This window comes from Anomalospiza imberbis, chromosome 14 (assembly GCF_031753505.1).
Source record: "Anomalospiza imberbis isolate Cuckoo-Finch-1a 21T00152 chromosome 14, ASM3175350v1, whole genome shotgun sequence".
Classification (NCBI taxonomy): domain Eukaryota; kingdom Metazoa; phylum Chordata; class Aves; order Passeriformes; family Viduidae; genus Anomalospiza; species Anomalospiza imberbis.
Window position 1 is genome coordinate 16298003 of NC_089694.1, and position 19644 is coordinate 16317646.

Genomic DNA, 19644 nt, shown 5'->3' on the forward strand with positions numbered 1-19644 from the left:
CTCCAGCGGGACCGGGCTGCGGTGCCCGGGCCAGCCCTGACCCCAAGGGCTGCCTGCGTGCAGCTGATTAAACCCTCGCTCTGCCGGGTCCAAACCTACTGTAACTGTTTAAATCGAGTATTTATGGAATGCTGCTCACTCCCTTCCTGGTATCGTCTCTGATTGGCTTTGTGGAAAGTCAAATTGCCAAATTTAGGTCTGTTACAGTAAGTGCTGGAGCAGGTGGATGCCTTGCTGGAGCTCCTGCACAGAGGGTCTGGGTGTCCTGCTCCAGTGCTGGCAGTGTGGCTCATTCCAGTGGCTTTTGGTGCCTCATTGACCAGACAGGGACTGGGAGTGCTGAATTTCTGCTCTGCCACCTTGTTCTCCTGGAATTAATCTGATTTCTGTGCATTGCAAGGAGAGCTGACCGGGTGTTTGTGTTGGGTGGAGAGGGAACACCATGCTGCCCCTCATCCTTGGTGTCCAGGGAAGCTACAGACCCAGAGCCACTCCGAGTCCCCCTGTGTGGCACTGAGGTGCCCACTGTGGCCTCAGGGAGGGCTCTGTCCTTCAGAGGGGTGACAGTGACCTCGCTGCCTTGCTCTCTTGCTACAAAGGAGCTGTTCCAGAGCTCAGGAGCTTGTCCAGGTGGGACTCCCAGGAGCTCTGGGTGGTGACATCACTGGCACAGGTGGAAAGGCATGGTCCAAGAGAAGAAGCCGCTGGTGGGGAGGAGGAAGAGGCAGGTGCATCATCACAAGAGGAGGGAAAATGCATCCCTTCCTTGGAGGACCTGCCTTCTGATAAATTGAGCTGGAAGTGCAGCAGAAAGGTCTGGTTTGGAAAGACGAGTCTGGAAACTATGCTTGAACTAAAATACACAGGTGCAACAAGTTGATTTCTGGTCCTTTGCTCCGTTTTTGGTTCATCCCACACCTGTTTTAAAAGTTATTTCTTCCCATCCTGGTTCCTAAGCTCCGGAGGCTCCTGCCTGCTGTTACTGCTCCTTTTCCTGTGTGCTAATTGCTCTCAGCCACCCTATTCTGTGGGTTTTTGTTCTCTTCAGCTTGCAGGCTCCTCTGAAACTTCCAGGTGAAGTTCGAGAATGGGTTTCCTTTTCAATTTACCTTACTAAGCCTCAGCAATAGTCTGGGGCATCCCAATGATCTGAGTTGGGGAGCTGAAAACCCCACAGTTAATTACTGCAACCCAATGCCACTTGGAACAGTTATTTCTGCCTGTATTCCTGCTGCTGTATTTGTGTCTGCTGATCCCAAAGACTTCCCCAATTTTTGCACTGATATCAGCTGATTTAATAGAATTCCTCTGCCTCAGGACGGGCGGGAGCAGCTCCCACCCCCGTCCCTCCATGGGCCGGGTTCCTGCTGGCACCACGAGCCAGGGATGTCACCACGTGTGCTGCCCCGTGGCCCTCTGCCAGCCTTGTTTCAGCACATAAGCATCACCAACTTGGATTTTTGTGAGGTGTTTTTTATGAAAAGTTTGTTGTATTTGGCCTTCTTGCATCCAGCAGGCAATAGCTGTGGGGGGAGGAGGTTATTTCTGGCTTGGTGCTGACACTAGGACACAGTATTAATTTTCCGTTAAATGACAGATTTATTGGAGTTTTCTTCATCGGCACAGCCTGACCTGAAAACCTGAGTTGGAATTTGCCAGAAGGGGGCATTTTGCAAACATCACAGGATTTTGGTGGCGTGGAGATGGGCAGGGTGAGCTCAGCTGGAGGATTAGGCAGCGATGCATGTATGGGAACCGTGGAGTTTTGGGGAAAATTCTTGTGGAAATAAACACTAACAAATGAATTTTAGGTCATTTAGGGCTGAGGGCTGAGTGCAAGGAGACCAGCTCCCAGTCCCACTGCAGCCTGCTGGCTCCAAGTAGTTGGTAAAATAAGAAACTGTGGAGTAGCCTTGGATTTTTTTTTCTCTGAGGAAACTCTTTAAAAATGACTTTTCCAGTTATCTCCCAGTAATTGTTTCTTGCTGTAGGTTGAGCTCTGGTGTTCTTGCATGAGGTTTCTCTGCTTTTCCTCTCTGGAAAGAGGGTGTGGAGCCCACAGCTCTGTGTCCCCTCTGTTGGAAGGTGGTGCTGAGCTGCCCATAGCTCATCCTGATCCAGTCCTGCCCAGTAAAGCCAGTCCCTCTCTGAGGAACACCAGGAGCTGTGCTGGGCTCTGGGGGTTGGTTTTTTGTGGGGGGTGTGTGTTGGATTTGGGGTCCCAGGCAGTGTGTATTTTCCAGCCTCACCATCTCTGTCCTCAGCTCTTCTGTCCCCATCCCAGACCCATTAAGGGCCTTAATCCTGGCATCAAGGCTTGGTTTTCTCCTTAATCCTGGCATCAAGGCTTGGTTTTCTCCTTAATCCTGGCATCAAGGCTTGGCTTTCTCTGCCCTTCAACATTTACCTGCTGCAGGTGCAGGGGGGATTGTAAAGGCTGCTTGGGGTCAGCCTTGCCCTGGTGCCCACAGCCTTGGCTGGTGGGAGCCTCGTCCCCTCTTCAGCCCTGGGGAGAACAAGGCAGAGGCAAATCAGGGGAGTGATGGAAGAAATGGGGTGAAAACCTTGTTTCTGTTTCCCTGGTTCCCTCCTTGCTGTGCTAGCTGCTGGGTTCCGGTTTGTGTGCTAAATCCAGCAGGAAGGGACAGAATTTGGCCACTTGTGTTCGTTCCAGGAGGTCTCATGGAGGTGCTGAAGCATCCCCAATGGTTCAGGGTTGTGCTAAGCCAGGCTCAGGTGCCATCACCCATTTCCTGAGCTTTTTCCTTCTGCAGTAAATGCTGATCTCTCTGCACATCCAGAGTGATGGGTTTCCTGGAGTGATGGGGAAGGTGTGCAGAAATAAAACCAGATCTTAAAAACACCTTCCTGCTACTCCTCCCTTCTTCCCAGGCTTGACTTCTGTCCCAGTCTCTTCCCTTTCTCCCCCTCGGAGGTGCAGGGTGATGGAGAGTGGTGGCTGTGGGCCAGCTTATCACACCTTGGCTCTGCCCCTCCTTTCTTCTCAGGGCACTCCTTGTGCTCTTCCCCTGCTCCAGCCTGGGATCATCCACCATTCCTGCTTTGCTATAGGAGCTTGTCCTTGGCTTTTCTCGGGGTTAGGGGCTGTGCTCATCCCTCGTTCCAGACAGACGCTCCAACAATGGGGCATTTTGGCTGCAGTTGCAGCCTCTGTTCTTGCTGCACCTGTGCCATATTTCCAGGAGAGATGGAGACATTTCCATGAGCCCCCCAAACCCCAGCCTGCTCCGTGCTGCTTTCCCAAGCACTGCAGGATAAGAAACATCCGTGAGAGAAAAGCCAGGTCCAGATGTTGCAAGAGGCTGCTGCGGTAATGGATTATCCACAGCCATTCCCGGCCTGGATGGCTCCTGTTCCAAGCCACTGGTGTGGTTTTTTCCCTTCTTCCCGGCCTGGGCTCGGTTGTGGTGCTTTCCCTGATGCCAAAGGAGCATCCCAGCACAGGCAGGAGCCGGGAGGAGCTGCTCTGACGCCGTGTTCCCGTGGCAGAGCTTTCCCAGGGTGTTTTCTCCCGGGAGCTGGCGCGCGCCGCCGCACAGGAAATTCTGGTTGCACCATTATTGCAGAGCCTATTGTTTGGGGCAAGGGCAGGATTCGGGCTTGCTCACATCCTCCAGTGCCTCGCTGTGCTGAAAGGATGTGGTGGGGTAGCCAGGGTTGCAGGAGGAGCACAAAGCTCCGGGCTGGTTTTGTGCAGGGTTCACGCTTAGCCCGGATCCCTGCGTTTCTGACCAAACCCGCCCCTCTGGTTTTTCATGGGAAACCTCAGGGTTAAGGAAAACTTGGAGTGAGGATTAAGCAGGGCATAGTCCTTTGTTGCAGATGGCAGTGTTTTGCTGCTCAGCCCGCTCCTGTCTGTGAGTGGTGTGTGGTGGACACCTTGTGTAGCCAGGTGGGGTGGAGCAGGTGCAAAATCAGGATTTGGGGGGAATACAGAACCCACCAAGCGCTGCCTTGGAGATGCCAGCACACGTGGCCTGGCTCTCAGGGTGTGTGTAGGCAGGCAGAGCACGTGGCAGCTCTGTTTTCACCTGCCACAGCCCCGTGGCGTGACCAAGGCCGCCTGTTCACCCTCAGTGCCTCAGTTCCTTATCGTGGTGTTGGAGTGAGCTGCTCTGCCCGTGTGTGCTTTCGCTTTGCCTTTCCCCCTGCACTAATCTTTGTGGCTTAGATGGTTGGCAGTGATAGCTGCCTTTCCCAGGCTGGGCTCTGTGGGTTGCAAAAGCTGCTCCTCACTCACCCGTGTGAGCCACAGCTCCTTTCAGGCTGCCTGGGATGGTTTGGCTGCCAGCAGGAGCAGGAGGATCCCAAAGCTTTGTTGTCTGGACTGTGCAGGGATGGCTGCTCACCCTCCTCGGGTTTTTCATTCCCTTTTGGCTGCCATCCCAAAAGAGGGAAGGCACCAAACCCGGGCGGGTGTAAAGAGCAAAGCTGCACGTGTGACGTTCCTGCCCTGCTGTGTGCCGGGGCAGAATTCAGCTTGGAGGTTCCCAGGGCTTTCACCTGAGCTTCTCCTGCCCCAGTAGAGCCCTGGGCAGGCTGCGCAGGGGGAGGCTGTGCTGGGTTTGTGGGGCAGGGTGGCTGAGCTGGCACGGAAAGGGACCCAAGCGGCCTCTGTGCCGTGCCCGTGCTGCCACGTGCCTGGCAGAGGGACGGGGAGCCTGGCAGCAGCTGTCCTGTGTCCCTCAGCTGAACAAGCCACGCTGGCGGTGGCTGTAGCTCATCTGCTGCTGCTGCTGCTCTCGCGCTGGCACAGGGCACCAGCTGATGCCGTCCTGCTGCCACTGGGCTGGCATTGTCTGCCAGGGGCCTCCTGCACACCCAGGGCTTGTTTGAGAGAGCCATTAATCAGTTTAAAGCTGCCTCGTGTCACTCGTGGCTGTGAGGAGTGCCTATTGTGTGAGGGAACAACAGCACCGATGTGAGCGGCCGTCCCCGGCACGGGAGCTGTGTCACTGGAGGGGCAGGTCACGCGTCCTGCTGGCACGTGGTGGCTGCAGAACCTCTGGAGCGGAGTTTGGCCGGGCACTTGGGCTCCACCACAGCCCTCTCCAGCCTCCTTTGGCCAGGCTGGGGCAGGGGTGGCACCAGGGTCCTGCCTGAGCTCGGCACTGCAGCTGAGAGTGAGAGGAGGAGGAGGAGGAGAGCGTTCACCAGGTCTTTGAGCAGTGGGAGGTGTTGGGTTTGCACTGGAAGGGCGCTTCCCATCAGGCAGCCCAGGGTCTGTTACCATCTTCCCATCCCTCCCTTGCACTGTCGGGAGTTGGACAACGTTCCTGGGTGCAGAGCACATCCTAAACTGGACTTCCACCCTGTGTACTGGAGCTGGGAAAGGCTCTGAGAGCTGTGAGAGCAGCACACCCCGTGTCCCTCTGCTGTCACACTGGGAGCATCCACTTACAGATAATGGGGAAAACTGGGACAAGCAGCAGGGCTCAGGGTGATGTCCTGGCATTTCCACAGAGTGCCCTGTGCGGCATGGGGTGGGTGATGGCAGCAGGGTGAGGGTGACCCCATGGTGTGGGTGATGGCAGCAGGGTCAGCGTGGCCCCATGGTGTGGGTGATGGCAGCAGGGTGAGGGTGACCCCATGGTGTGGGTGATGGCAGCAGGGTGAGGGTGACCCCATGGGGTGGGTGATGGCAGCAGGGTCAGCGTGGCCCCATGGGGTGGGTGATGGCAGCAGGGTGAGGGTGACCCCATGGGGTGGGTGATGGCAGCAGGGTGAGGGTGGCCCCATGGTGTGGGTGATGGCAGCAGGGTCAGCGTGGCCCCATGGTGTGGGTGATGGCAGCAGGGTGAGGGTGACTCCATGGGGTGGGTGATGGCAACAGGGTCAGCGTGGCCCCATGGTGTGGGTGATGGCAGCAGGGTCAGCGTGGCCCCATGGTGAGGGAGTGCTGAGCATGGCCGGGGTGGGTGCCTGGGAGCCCAGCTGAGCCTGGGGGATGCTCTCTGCACCCTGTGCTCGCTCTCTCTCTCTGTGTTTTTCAGGGAGATTTCACACACCACTGGCTGATGAGTTGACTTTATGTGGTGTAAGTCCTGCCAAAACAATTTCTTCCTGTTATTGCTGCTCCAGTTTTAGAGAAGTGATAAGAACCTTTTGCAGGGACCTGGTTTCTCCCAGGGGCTCTGCTGCTCTGAGCTGGGAGCTTTGAGCAGCAGTTCCCAGGGTGACTTTTCCTCAGTCCTTCAGTTAAATTTCAGAGTTAGATTTAGTTAAATGATTTAAGGAATGTCTGAGTATAGTCAGTGTAGGGTCTCTCCACAGCCAGATGGATCTGGTTCATTTTGGATGATATTTCCTATGAATTATCTCTTCAGTTGCTCATGGGGGTGATTAATGAAGGGCAAAGACCTTGGAGACAAGGCTTGTGTTAAAATGAGAGCTGAGACAATGCAGGGCTGTGTTTGGTGTGGATTGGAGTTGTGGGACCATCCCAGGTCTCAGCCCTGGTGCCTTCAGCTGTTGGCTGCTTTTGTCGCACCATTTTGTTTCCATTCCTGCAAAGGCAGATTTTTAAGGTCAGACCTTAAATATTCCAATGGGGGTGGATCTTAAACCCCCTTTTGCTTTGTTCTTAATTTGTTTTGAATGAACAAACTGAATATAAAGCAGAGCCACCAGAAATACAGAATCCTAGAATGGTTTGAGTTGGAAGGGACCTTAAAGAACATCTTGTTCCAGGCCCTGGATGGGCAGGAACACCTTCTTCTGGAAGGTTTGCAGGGCTGCAGCGTGGGCCTGTGCCAGGCAGTGCTGGATCAGCTGTGCTGACTCAAGATAAAGGAATAATTCTGGGTTTCCCAGTGGCAAGTAGAGCTGGGAGGGCTCCGGCCGCCGCTGAGCAATCTGGGCTGAACAGGCTGCACTCCTGTTCCTGAGAGAGAGCTGCTGGGAGGAAGGAAAACCAGGAAAAAAGGGGTCACTTAGTCATGAGGTGAGGGGCTGCCCCTCTGCTCAGGGTGGCAGGGCTGTCCCAGCACCTCAGGTGTGGAGGGCAAGAGAAATGGGGGCCACAAAAGCCCCTTGTGAAGGCAAACATTTGAGCCACGAGGATTCTGCCAGGAAAAGGAGGGAGCTGAACTCTTCAACTGGGCTGTCCACAGGAGCCTCTGGCCAGGTCTGATGCTGGGAACTGTGTAAATGAGTTGGTGCTTGCAAACAGGGATCCTGCAGAAGAGATCTGCTGCAGGAAGAGCACAATCTTCGCTTCTGACCCTTCAGGGGTTGGTGTTTTCTCACTCTGGGATGCAGCAGCAGTGCCTTGGAGAAATTCTCCAAGGGCAGGAGCTCCTCTGTGGCCTCTCTCTGGTCAGTAATTTCTCCCTGTGACTTCTTGCCATAATAATTAAAGCCAAGTATTTAAATAAACTTTTGTGAAGCTAATGAGTTGCATTAGGTAGAAATATTTGTATAAAATGGAAGTAAATAAATGACATAACCCAGCCCATGTTTGACATAGCTAGAAGCAGTTTTCTCCAAGACACAGATTATTCTATAATTGCTCCTTAATGAAGTTCTTGCCTCTTTGCTCTGAAGGGTTTGCCCTTGTCCAGTACACAGGGGGAAGCAGCAGGTTATATGGAAGCTACATGATCCAGGCTGGCATGTTCATACCCCTTAAAGCTCCTCTGTGATCAGTGGGTTTTGCATCCATAAAGAATGAGGACAATGCTACAAAAAAGGTCTGTAGGAAATACAGGGAGTCCATCCCTGTGATTTCTGGCTGCAATGTTGTGTGTGATAATTACTCTGAAATTTTTCTAGGCACCTTGCTTTGATTCCTGGAAAGCCTCACCTTTATTTACAGCTACAGCATGTGTTAATTAAGATAGTCGAAAAAGAAGAATTTATTTTGGGAAGAGCTTTACTGCTCTTTATTGGTACGTGGATTGATTGCTGGATGCTCCTTGAGGCACTGCTCAGAGGAGCCAAAGCCTTGCCCATCTTCCCTCAAACACACAAAAGGAGGTGCAACTTTGGCTGGAAGCAGGAAGGAGCCATGGATTTAGGTGGTGTTGGAGGACCTTCCGTGGTTCTTTCTATGCCCTCTGCTGAATGAGGATAAAACATGGGGAGAATGAATACTGAGATCCCTAATTTGAATTTAGTTTAGGCACCTAAATACATGTTGGCACATGTCAGTGGGAAATCTGATTTTGGTGTTACCGGCACAGTTTTCCCCCTGGTGATGCCTCAGGTTTTGGCTTTTATATTTTTCAGATTCTGGGCTGCTTTAGTGTGTGGGTATGGGCTTCATGTTAGGGGATGGTGAGCTCTCTGCACAGAGCAGGGAGACAAAACAATTCCTTCTCCAGCTGGGGACCAAGGACAAATTATCCAAATCTCAGGCCCAAGAGCACAGTGCAAATGGAGCAGAACTGATCACAGTGAGAGCCCCCGGGAGCGCTCGTGCATTTTGGGACCATTTGGGTTCATCTTGGGTGCAGCCCTGGCTGGGCTCTTGTGCTGCCCAAGGTGGATCCATGGAGGAGATCCTTTTAATGAATCCCTACTTTATTCTTTAGCTCCATCCAGCCTCTGCTCTAGGGCAGCCTTCACAAGGCATCACTGGGAAGGAGCTGGATTAGAGGTGTCTGGGGGCATTTCCTGAGTGTGCAGGAGGGTCTCTAGAGAAGCAACAGCCTGGGACAGGATCTTGTGCAGAGTCCAGCCAAGTAGCCTTCAGAGCCTGCTGTTAATCTGCTCTTTTGCTGGTGGGAGGGTTTGGGTTCAGACTCACATGGCTTAAATTGTGATTTCTAATTGTGGAGGTGTGGGGACACCACATTTTAAGCTGAATAAATAACAGTTGGGTTTGGTCTGGTGGCTGTGGAGCTTCATTGCTGTAGAGATGGGTCAGAACTTTGTGTTCCTGAGTTGGAAGGGACCCACAAGGATCACTCCTGGCCTTGCACAGGAGGACCTTTAAAATCACCAAATAACCCAGCTCCCAGATGAGAGGCTGGATTAATTTCTCTCTTCCTTTGCTCCTTCTCTGCTCATACCCCCAGTGGAGGGACAGCTTGGGAGGGAGGTTCAGCACAGGCTTCTGCCAGGCTTGGAACAAATGAAACAAGGGCGATGCCTTGGACGCGAGGGTCTCGGATTTCAGTGGGTTTCACTGATTTTCACTGGGTACTTCATTCCTGCCTCCTTCCTGCCCTGCTGGACCTGTCCTGTCACCCCCTGGGGGCTGTGGGGCAGAGGGTCACTGCCTGACCTGTGTTTCTGTGTCCACAGGCAGGACTGAAACACCCCCCTGCCCTGTGCCAGGGATGGCTCCTTGCAGCCCTTCCCAAGTGCTCTGTCTTGCAGGGAGATTATTTCTGGCACGCTCTGTCAGGTTTCTTGATTTTCTTGCTGCAGGTGGTTGTGAAACAGCAGCTGTTCTGCAAGTGCCACTGCTGGGCTGGCACTCGCTGACTGCTCCTGTGGTGAAGAGGGACAGTGAATTAAGGACAGACAAGAAAAAGAGGGATTAAAGTCAATGGAGGATCCCTCTGCTTCTGTGGGAATTGAGTTTTGCTCAGGTTTTCTGCTGGACAAGCCCTTATTCTTTAATGTTTTCTTTTGTGAAGCATGTCTGTTGTTTCCTCTGAAGGAAGAAGGGGTCACTTTTTCCACACTGCTGACGTGAGCTGTGAATCACAGTGCTTTTGGGAAGGTGCTGTCACTGGGACCAGTCACCTGTCAGAATATTTGCTGCCTTTGCCCCTCTGTCCTGAGGCATTTTGCAGCCCGTGTGCCAAAGGGCTGGGTATGACCACAGCTCAGAATGCACTTCTGATGCTACTCCAGGGGGATGGGCAGGAAGGATTGGCTTCTTAAAGGTCTGGGTTTCCAAGCAGCCCTGTAGCCTATGGATGGGAGGTGATTTTACTACAGGAAGGAAATGTGTCAGCACGTAGCAGAGGTCCAGCACATGGCCTGGAAGCCAAGGGGGTTCTGCCTTGGTGCTCCAGCCACAAGAAAGGCACAACTCTGGAGGGGCATGCAGAGAGCTGAGCAGGTTTTGTGGATGCTGGTGGTGCTGGGGAGCTCCTGGGAGCTGGGGCTGGTCCTGCCCTGCCTGTGCAGGCACGTGGAGCCTGCGTGGGAGTTCCTGCAGCAGCTGAGCAGGGTTTGAAACCCAGCACTGAGGAAACGTGAACTGGGGTGCCCTGGCTCACTGCACCCTCCACAGGGGGCACATCCTTGCAGAACTCATATCCTTGTCTCTTCTAAGGATTTGCAGCCTCATGCCTGGCTGCTGTGGAGCTCCAGGGCTTTCCAGAGCTGTGGAAGTGTATCACTGCTGCTCCGCATTGGCTGAACACTGTCTCTTAGAAAGAATTTAGGTTTGTGTGACATGAGCTGGCAAATCAAGATGTTGTTTTTTTTGCTCGCTGGCAATGTTTGGATATCCATGCTGTGCAATTTCCTGCAGAAACTAGATATTGCCTGCACGTGTTCCCAGACTATTTGTGTTTTAAAGCCTGGGTGAAGCTGCAGGTGTGCCGGGCTCATCCTTGGGTCTGCACCTCAGAGGGGATGGGCACTTTCTGGGTGACTGGCCCTGTCCTCTCCTGCTTGTGACTTTTGTATAGACCTTTGCCACACGTGGCAATAAATTTGTTTGCTGTTGAAAAGGAGTAATTGGAGAGACTGTAGAAGATACAGAATACAGAAAAGGGGGAAATAGAAAGGTGCCTAATACTCAGAACACACCCCCCAGCTCCTTGTAAAAAGATTCAGGATTTGTTTCATAAATAGGGACAAAGGGAGCCTTTAGCTGCTCCTGCTCTGCTGAGTTTTGATCCCTAATAAAAGTGGGTGAGCACCCTTGGGGAGAGCAGGGTGGGCAAGCAGAGGAGACACGGCTGTGTGGCCACCTGTGCCTGCTGAGCCCCATCCGTGGGGCAGGAGATGAGAAGCTCATCAGCAGGGATGCTAATTGTGTGCAGTGTTGGCTCCCTGCATGGCTGGAGTGTGGCCCTGGAGCGTGAGCACTGACAGCCCCTTTGGCAGGGCAGAGCCCTGCTGAGGCCACGGGCATGGCCAGACAGGGCCTGTGCTCCTCGTCCCTTCGCCTCGGCTGCTTTAGTGTCACTGTGGCATGGTCCTGGAGGGCTGGCCTTGGTGAACACTGGATTTGAAGCCTTGGGTTAGGAGATGAGGAGCAGCTGGGCTGCACAAATGCAGGATAACTCAGTGCCAGCAGCATTCCAACCAAGGCATCACCCACCCACCTGTAGTTCCTGCAGGGCATCGCTGTGTGCCAGCTTGGGCTCAGCGTGTGCTGCTGGCTGGTGGGCAGTGCCTCTGGATGCAGATAAGGGTGAGTTTTGGTTGCTGCTGTTGAGGGGGAGAGCAACAGAAAGGTGTCAACCTGTCCAGGAGGCACCTTATGACTTTGGAGTGTTCTGCACCAACCTTGTGAGGGAAAAGTAAGGTACAGGCAGGTGTCAAACTACTAAAAGTTCTCTGTGTGACCCCTAAAAAAGGGGGCTGGGGTGAAAAGCCCCAGCCTGAGAGCAGGCCAGGCACGTGGCAGGCACTGTGGTTTTCTAGAAACACCAGAGCACTTCCTTCATGTGCCCAAAGGCAATTCAGGGCAAAGCCACTGGCCTTCCTGAGCTGGATATTCCAGGATGCTGCGATGGACAGAGGCACAGCAGGTGTCACTGGCCTGTTTGGGACATCAGACCTTCCAACAGCCAGAAACTGGATCGATTTTGTGGAAAAACAGTGCAGAAGTCTCTTCAAGGAATTGTCTGCTGCTGAGGGCAAAGACACTTGTACACTTGATACCTGGGGCTCTACAGTGAGACTTGTCACCAATTTCAAAGCAGGGCAGGGAGATACCTCACCTTGTAGTCAAAAGGCTGTGCTGGATGAGGTGGGTTTTCCACAATGAGGTGCTTGGGGAGTTGAGAGCCAAGCCCTGTGCTTGTATGGTTGTGATCAACTGCTGTGAGGAAAAGGGGAAAGGAGGACAAGGGTAAATTCCACCTGTGCAGCTGCCTGAGAGGAACAGGTCACTTGGGATCTGTTTGGAGGTAGAAATAGGGCTGGAAGTGAGACAATGAAGTAGAGGTGAGGTGTTCTTTGACATCACCAGGGCCACGTCAGGGAGCTGCTGAGTAACTTGCTGAAAATAATCCTTGAAAATGTTTGAGCAGAACGGGTTGCTGCCTGTGCTCTGAGTCTCTGCTTGTGAATTTGGGGCTGGTGTTGGCACCCAGCTCTTTGTTTCTAATCCTGATCTGAATGTGCTGAACATACATTAGCACAGAATCCCATACTGGGATGTCTGTAACTATGGCAGTGTCCTCCAAACGTGACCCTCTGCTCCTCATCTCAACGCTGGCATCAGCGGGCTGCTGTGTAATGTGGCACTCCTTTCTTCTAGTAGTAATTCCATGTCAAAGAGGAAATATAAATAAACTCCCCAAACAAAAGAAGCAAGGAAAAAATAATTCTTTCAAACATTTGAGCAGGAACAATAGGGTAGGATATGCACTCTCTGGGGAGGGCTAATGGCTGAAACCGATAGGAGCACAGTGCTGCCTTGGTCTGTACCTAGCTGGGCTCAGCGAGGATTATTTATAGCAAATGTTATGGCAGAAGCATGTGTGACCTGCAGGCTCCCAGCAAGGGGAAGAGCTTTCCTGTGCTGTCTCTGGGATACAATAGACAATTATTTAGACACTATCTTTGTCTCAAGATATAAACAATTAAACGCTGGCTACTGATTTCTGCTCTGATGTTCAGACCATGCTTTCTTGCTTAGGGATTTGTGGAGAAGGCAAGGATTTTTCAGAAATGTCACAGCTGTGACGTTCCTGAGGCATCTCTACCAAACTGACTAATTTGGAATGCAGAGTAATGTCGCAAGCACCATGAAGTTGTTGCTTCCCAAAGGATGGCAGCCAGTGGTTCAGTGTTGTTCAGCTGACATTAATGGGGTGTGGATGGGTGTAGACCCCTGAATCTGCCTGTTCCATTGTGTTTTGGCTCATCACTATGGTATTAACGTACCTACAGCTGCTACGGGATAGTAATTAAATGTTCTTACATATAATTAACTACTTTCAGCTGACTACTGAACAGCTTAAATAATCTACATGTAATGGCAGATATTTTGGTATTAGAATGGTGACAGTTGGTGCCAAATAGCTGGAGAGGTTGGGGAAACAGCTACTGTGCATCAAAACAGCCTTGTTCTGGCAGCTCCTTCAGGCTCCTTCCTTTTCCTGGGGGTCCCTGTCCATCCTGGGTGCCAGTACCAGAAGGATCCTTTTGGATCTCTTCAGGACTCTCCTCAGGTTTATTTTCTGTAGAGCAGAAGAATTTAGAATTGGAAAAAAGGGGAGATGTGTAGGGTGCTGCTGCTGTGGCTCAGTGGGCAGAGGGTGAATCTGCATTTGCAGTTCCTTGAGCAGCAGTGTGGATCTGGAGGAATATTTAGCACAGGTGCGGTGCCAGAGGTGTGTGGGCTTTGTGAGAGGCTTGGTCTGAAATCCACCTTCAGCAAGAGCTGTTCTGTTCAGTATTTCATTCCAGTTCTATTCCAGGGATTTTATATCTCTGTGTTTTTATCTGGAGCTTCTGCTCAGCTTTGCACAAGGAGCTGGGTGCTGGCTCTCCTTCCCTGTGTGTGTAAAGCTGATCCTGGCTTGGTGTAAGGTTTTAGTGCTCCGTGTGCTGCAGAGCCCAGGGCTGGTGCCCTGTTCAGCTGCCTGGCACCTCCCTGCAGTGCCAGCCCATCTCTAGTGTGGAGCTGTGGTGTTTGCAGTGAGCTGCTCCCTGCCTGGCAGCACCAGCCCAGTTTGTCTGACAGATGCAGTGGAGCAACTCTCTCTCTCTCTCTCTCTCTCCCTCTCTCTCTCTCTCTCTCTCCCCCCCTCGGCCGCAGGCAAAATGAGTCTCCTGCTCTAATTTCATTGTGTTTAGCCATCTCACAAACTCTAAAGCTCCCTGAAATGGGAAGGAAGTAATGTTTAAATTTTACATGAGTGAACTGATTTACTCAGCCTGAAGTTTTGAGTTCCGTCCTTACAAATACAGGGCTGGAGCTATCAGTCTGTGCATCCATCCATCTGCCTGGTGAAGATTGAATTAGCAGGAGCACAAATGCAGATCCAGGACTGTAAAAGCTTTGGCTTAAACCAGTGCAAACCATGTGGGGCAGATGCTGCTGCCAAAGGGAACGTGTTGTGTTTGCCTGGGGTTATCTTGTCTGCTAGTCTGCCCTCAGTGATGGAGCAGACCATTGCTGCAGGGTCCCTTCTGCCACTGGCAAGTGGTGAAGTCACGGTCCCTGGAGGTATTAAAAAAGTGTGTGGATGTGACACTTGAGGACGTAGTTTAGTGCTCAGCATGGTTCTGGTGGTGCTGGGTTGGAATCGATCTTGGAGGTTTTATCTAAAACTCAGTATTTGATAATGTCTGTCCACTCCTGACTGGGAAGGGATTCAGACTGCTCCTCTCTCTTCTGCTCCTAATGGAGGGGTTTAGCTTCCTGTGGAAGGGATTTTGCAGAGCATGTGAAATGCTGGTTCAATTCTCTGGTCACTTCCTACGGGCACCGGCCCTGCGCTCCTTGGGGAGCCCGGTGCCGGAAAGTCGTAACTGCGCTCGCTGATGGCCTGGAGATCCCTTTTGCAGATGTTTCACCCAGGTCTCTCCTTCCACCTATGTTGAAATAAACGAACAGTCAAGCTGCAGTGCTGCCATGCCTGGCCGGGGCCCAGCAGCAAACCGTCCTCCTTGACCCAGAAACAGAGGATGCTGGATTTTTGTAGGGGCTGCATTGGTTTGTGGGGTGGGGATCTGCTGGCAGGGATCTGCCAGGTGGGCACGGACTTGATCATCAGGCTGGATCCTCAGGGTGTGCTCTGTGAGCAAACACAGCTCTGCCCTTGGTCCTTGGATGCAGCACCCAGCAAGTCTGAAATGTCTACGGAGACATAAACAGAAAGGGGGAGAAGTCACGATTCTCTCCCTATTTGTTTGACCTAAATACACTGAAGTAACTGTACCCCCATGAAAGAGATAATTTCCTGACGCTGGAGAGCTTAACATCTGTTTCCTCCCATTTTTTTTCAGTGGTAGAACATGGTAACGGAAGAGCTGGCGGGGTTTTCTTTCCTCTTTTTCTTTTGTATAGCAAGAGGCGCTGCATGCTTGGGCTAAATACGCTCCCCGAGAGCAGACAGGTTTCTCTCAAGGGTTATATGATCATTTGTTCTCTATTTTCTCTCCTTCCTGCCTCCCCCCGCCCCTCCTGGAGAGGAGCGGATACAGCGAAGCCCAGGCAGGACTTCCTTAGCTCAGCCATGCCTTCTGGCAGGCTGCGCCGCGTGCCCTCTCCCTGTCACCCCCCTTCCCTAAAAAACAATGGCCAAAGGCTCCTTCTTGTTTGTTATTTTGGATCCTGCAGAGGAAGAGGCGAGTGGAAGATCGTGTCCCCGGGGGCCCTCGGTGCATTCCAGCTCTGGCAGTGCCCGGCGAGGCTGTCGGCGCCTGGGCCGCGCCGGCCCCGGGCCTTTCGCTCCAGCCCTGTGGTGCTGGGGGGGACACTGGCTTGGAAGCAAATTTAGCACTGCTGAGAGGTGAGAGGAGAGGGATGGAGAGCCTTGGAGGGGTGTCTGGAGTCGCTGCTCCACAGTGAGTGCAAGTCCTGTCCTTGGAACATCCAGCACAGCGCAGGTTGTCACAGAGCCAGGAGGAGCTGGCCTTTTCTACCGACTGTTCTGACATCATTTAAACCCTCCAGCTTCTCCTTTGCTCGTGGGGTGCAGTGAGCCTCAGATCCTCTCTGGCTCCAAAACCTTCCAGGATGAGCGTAGGTCTCTCCAGGTGCTCTGAGCCAGCGGCTTTGTGGTGGAGAGCACAGTGTCTGGCACGTGATCCTGTCTAGGCTGCCCCAAGGGCAACCCCACCACCAATTTCCTCTTTGTTCCCTTCAAAGGTTTGTTGTTTCTCAGGGCCCCAGTCAAAATAGTTCTTTCGGGTCACTTGATAAAAGGGATTTACCATTTGCCTGGAACCTGGAATACGCATGCTTCACAACACCAAGGGATCCTGGAAGCACAGAATGGTTTGGGTTGGAAGGAACCTTTGAAATCATCTCATTCCACCCTCTGACATGGCAGAGACACCTTCCCCTGTCCCAGGTTGCTCCAAGCCCCAATGTCCAGCCTGGCCTTGGACACTGCCAGGGGATCCAGGGGCAGCCACAGCTGCTCTGGGCAGCCTCTGCCAGTGCCCTCCTGGTGCTTCAGAGCACTAAATATATTTTTATTTTATATATATATATATATATAAAATAAAAATATATTCTGCTTGTTGCCCAAAATCTGCAGTGATCTGAAGAAGATTTCAGGGACTGTGTAGTGCTTGCCTGGCAAACAGCCTGAACTGTGTGTTGTAAAATGAGCAGTTTCTTTCCATCATTAGGGTCTCTTGAGAAAACTCAGCCTGGATCAGGCTAATCCTAATTTCCTAATCGATGCTTCCTTTCTAGTAGGTCTTGCTACCCTGCTGCCTTTGGACCTGGTGTCGTGGTTTAGCCTGGTTAAACAGCCTGGTTTTGCTCTGCTTGTGGATAACTTGTGTAGGGCAGCTCAGCAGCAGGAGATTGCCTATGGGAAGTGTCCCTCCCTGAGGGGTGGCTTGTGACAGCCCTGCTTGCTTGGGTCTGATTCAGTCCTTTAAGTCTACTAGAACTGTCATCTTCAGTGGGTGTTCCCTGGGCCCGTGCTGTTATTTCTGCTGGCTGTCTGCTAAATCACACTGAAAAGGAGCAAAATTGCTCTTACTCCCACCTGTATCTTGCAGGAAGAGCCTGTTGCCAAGGGAATGTTGTGCAACCACGAGTGAGATACAGAGCACCTATTTCTTTCTTAGAGATGGGGATAATGCAAAAAATATGGAAAGAATTTGGCGGGGGAATCATGGCTGTAGATACAGATGTTTGTGTAACACACCTGGTGCCCTTGGCTGGGGATTTTATTAATCTCAGTTTATTCATCCCCCTCAGTGACCTGGAAAAGGAAAGTGAATTTTCAGAATGAAGGGCTGCTGCTTTTGTGATAAGAAGAGCAGGGCAAGGCAGGGACCCACACAGCCCATGTACACTGGGGCTGTTGGCAGTATTTGCTTGATAGCTGGAATTTTATAAAACCATCTTCCCCTCCAGGTGAGATTCTGTGTGTTTTGGAGAGCAAACACACGAGCCTTTGGTCTCCAGACCTAGATGAGCCACCCTCCTTAGGCTCAGGTAATGTAAGGGCAGTGGAAGAGGCAGAAGGTAATTGTGTTTTCTGTGGTTAAAGCCCTGCTGTAAGTGATGGTAGTCCCAGCTCAGCTGCTGGCTGGTAACTTGCAGCTCAAGGAGGGGAAAAATAAACATGTGGTTGACAAGTGGTGTAGTTTTCTGACTAATAGCTGTTCTCAAAGCGTTTCTTCAAAGCCTCTTTCTCCTGCACCCCAGAAAGGTGAGCAATGGTTCATCAGACACTCTTGGGGCTGCTTTCCTCCATACTCAAATTTTGTTTTGTCATGATGGGCCCAATGCCCCCAAGGCCATGTGGTTTGGTTGGTAAAGCCACCTTTGCCCTGCTTGGCTGGTGGGAGGCACGGGTTTCCCCCGGCAGCTGCTGCAGGTGTTTGCACAGCAGTGGATGCTGCCTTCAGCAGCTCCAGCAGGCAGTGCAGCAGAGCAGATTTTGGCTCCTACTCAGGGAAGATTGAAGGAAGCTGGTTGACATCCGCCTCGGAGGTGGGAGGTTTGCTCTGGGTGAGGCAGTGCCAGTCCTGGGGCTGGAGCTGGTTTAGGGGCAGTGCTGGACTGTGGACACTGAGGAAGCTGTGCTGGGAGTTGGCTCCTGCCGAGGTCAGCCTTTGGTTTTGATGCCTGAAGTTTTAATTTTCATGTTTTCCAGATTCTGTACTGCATTAGGATATAACTCTGAACTTCATATAAAGTGTCAGCAAGTTCTCCTCACAGTTCAGTCAGACAAAGCAATCCTTTTCCAGCCCCAGGACCAAGGACACCGCTGCAGCTTCAGGCCCAAAAAGTGCTAACAACAGGGAGTTGAGGAGAGCAGACTGGGAGGATGGGACTGCATCACCTGGAGCTGTAACTGGACAATTAACCCCAAAATGGAAATGGACCAAAACTTATAAAGGTGTGAAAAGTCATGACTTGGGGTCCATCTTGGGTGTAGCCTCAGCCGGGCTCTTGCACTGCCCAAGGTGAATCCTGTGAAGGCCTTTTAATAAATCCCAGCTTTATTCCTTTAACTCTGGCCAGCCTCTGTTCCAGGAGCCTCTCAAGGCATTAGTTTCAGTGTGTGCAGTCCTGCAGGTGTGACTGGGGGGAATTCAAACACCAGCAAGGTGGTTTTGGAGATGAGGAGAGGTTCAGGTGAGGCTGTGGTGGAAGGGGAGATGGAGAGGAGGAACCAAACACTGGTCACAGAATGGGTCTCCTCTCTGCTTAGGAATGCTTGGGTCTGGCTTCATGGTGGCAGCTCTAATTTACATCTGCTTTAAAGCTTAAAAAAAATAATACACCCCCCCCTTATTTAACTTTAAAGCCACCCATGTGCCCTGTGATTCTGGATTCTGTTGCTTCTCTGGGGAGGGCTGTGCAGGATCTGTCCCTTGTTATGGGCTCTCTTTTGCCTGCCACATGAGGAACAGCCTGTCTCCTCTGTGCTAGCATCCCTCCAAAGACTTCACAGGCAAGCCTCTTCCCTTTGAATCTTCTTTCCTCATGCAGGATCCACCCAGCCAAAAACAATAAAACATAAAACTGGAAAGAGAAAACAAACAAAAAACGAGGACTGTTTGTGATTTCTGTCTTTTGCTGCCAGTTGGCTGCATGACTTGAAAGGACTAAAGTACTCTTTTTCCCCCTCCACTCCTTCCAACCCATTCCAATGTGTGAGTCTTTAAGTTGCAGCAGGAATGTCTGGGAATAACTCACATCCCAAAGTGACAGCCTGAGAAATGAGGAGCTGGTCTCCTCCTCAGGCACCAGATGGAGGAACTGTCCTGCTCAACCCTTGGTTTTTTGGGAACAAAAGCTTCTGTGGACTCTGCAGGGACCCACAACAGCACAGCTCCCACATGAATTTCTGCTACAGGGTTTAAATGGAGACAGGTGGTGCTGAGGCCCCAAAAGTGCTTGGGGAAGGAGGTTCTCTCTTAAAACCTCCATGGTGGTGGGAACAAGAGGCTGAGTAAAGAGGTGGCTAAAGCAGAGCAGGGCAGCGTGTGGAGCATCAGCACTGTGCTTGGGCCGGGTAACTGGGGTGTAACTGGAGGTACCCACTGAGCTCTGTGACTGCATGGGGTGTGTGGCCGTGGTGGTTGGGCTGGGGAGCTGTGGGGTATATCTGGCAGTGGGCATTTAGGATGTGTAATTGTAGGGCATGTTTGGCTGTATCCAGTGGTGCTGTGCAGCTGTGGGGTGTTTTTGGCAGTGCACATTTAGGCTGTGTCACTGTGAGGTGTATTTGGCAGTATTCCATCAGGATGTGTAACTGTGGGTGTATTTGGCAGTGCACAGTGAGGCTGTGTAACTGTGGGGTATATTTGGCTGTATCCAGAGATTTTGTG

General features: G+C 52.0%; 1 long non-coding RNA gene across 1 annotated transcript in view; it reads right to left on the reverse strand.

Moving 5' to 3' along the window:
• LOC137482655 (uncharacterized) overlaps positions 1–19644 on the reverse strand; it is a 74976-nt gene that overhangs the window by 19003 nt on the left and 36329 nt on the right. The window lies entirely within an intron of this gene.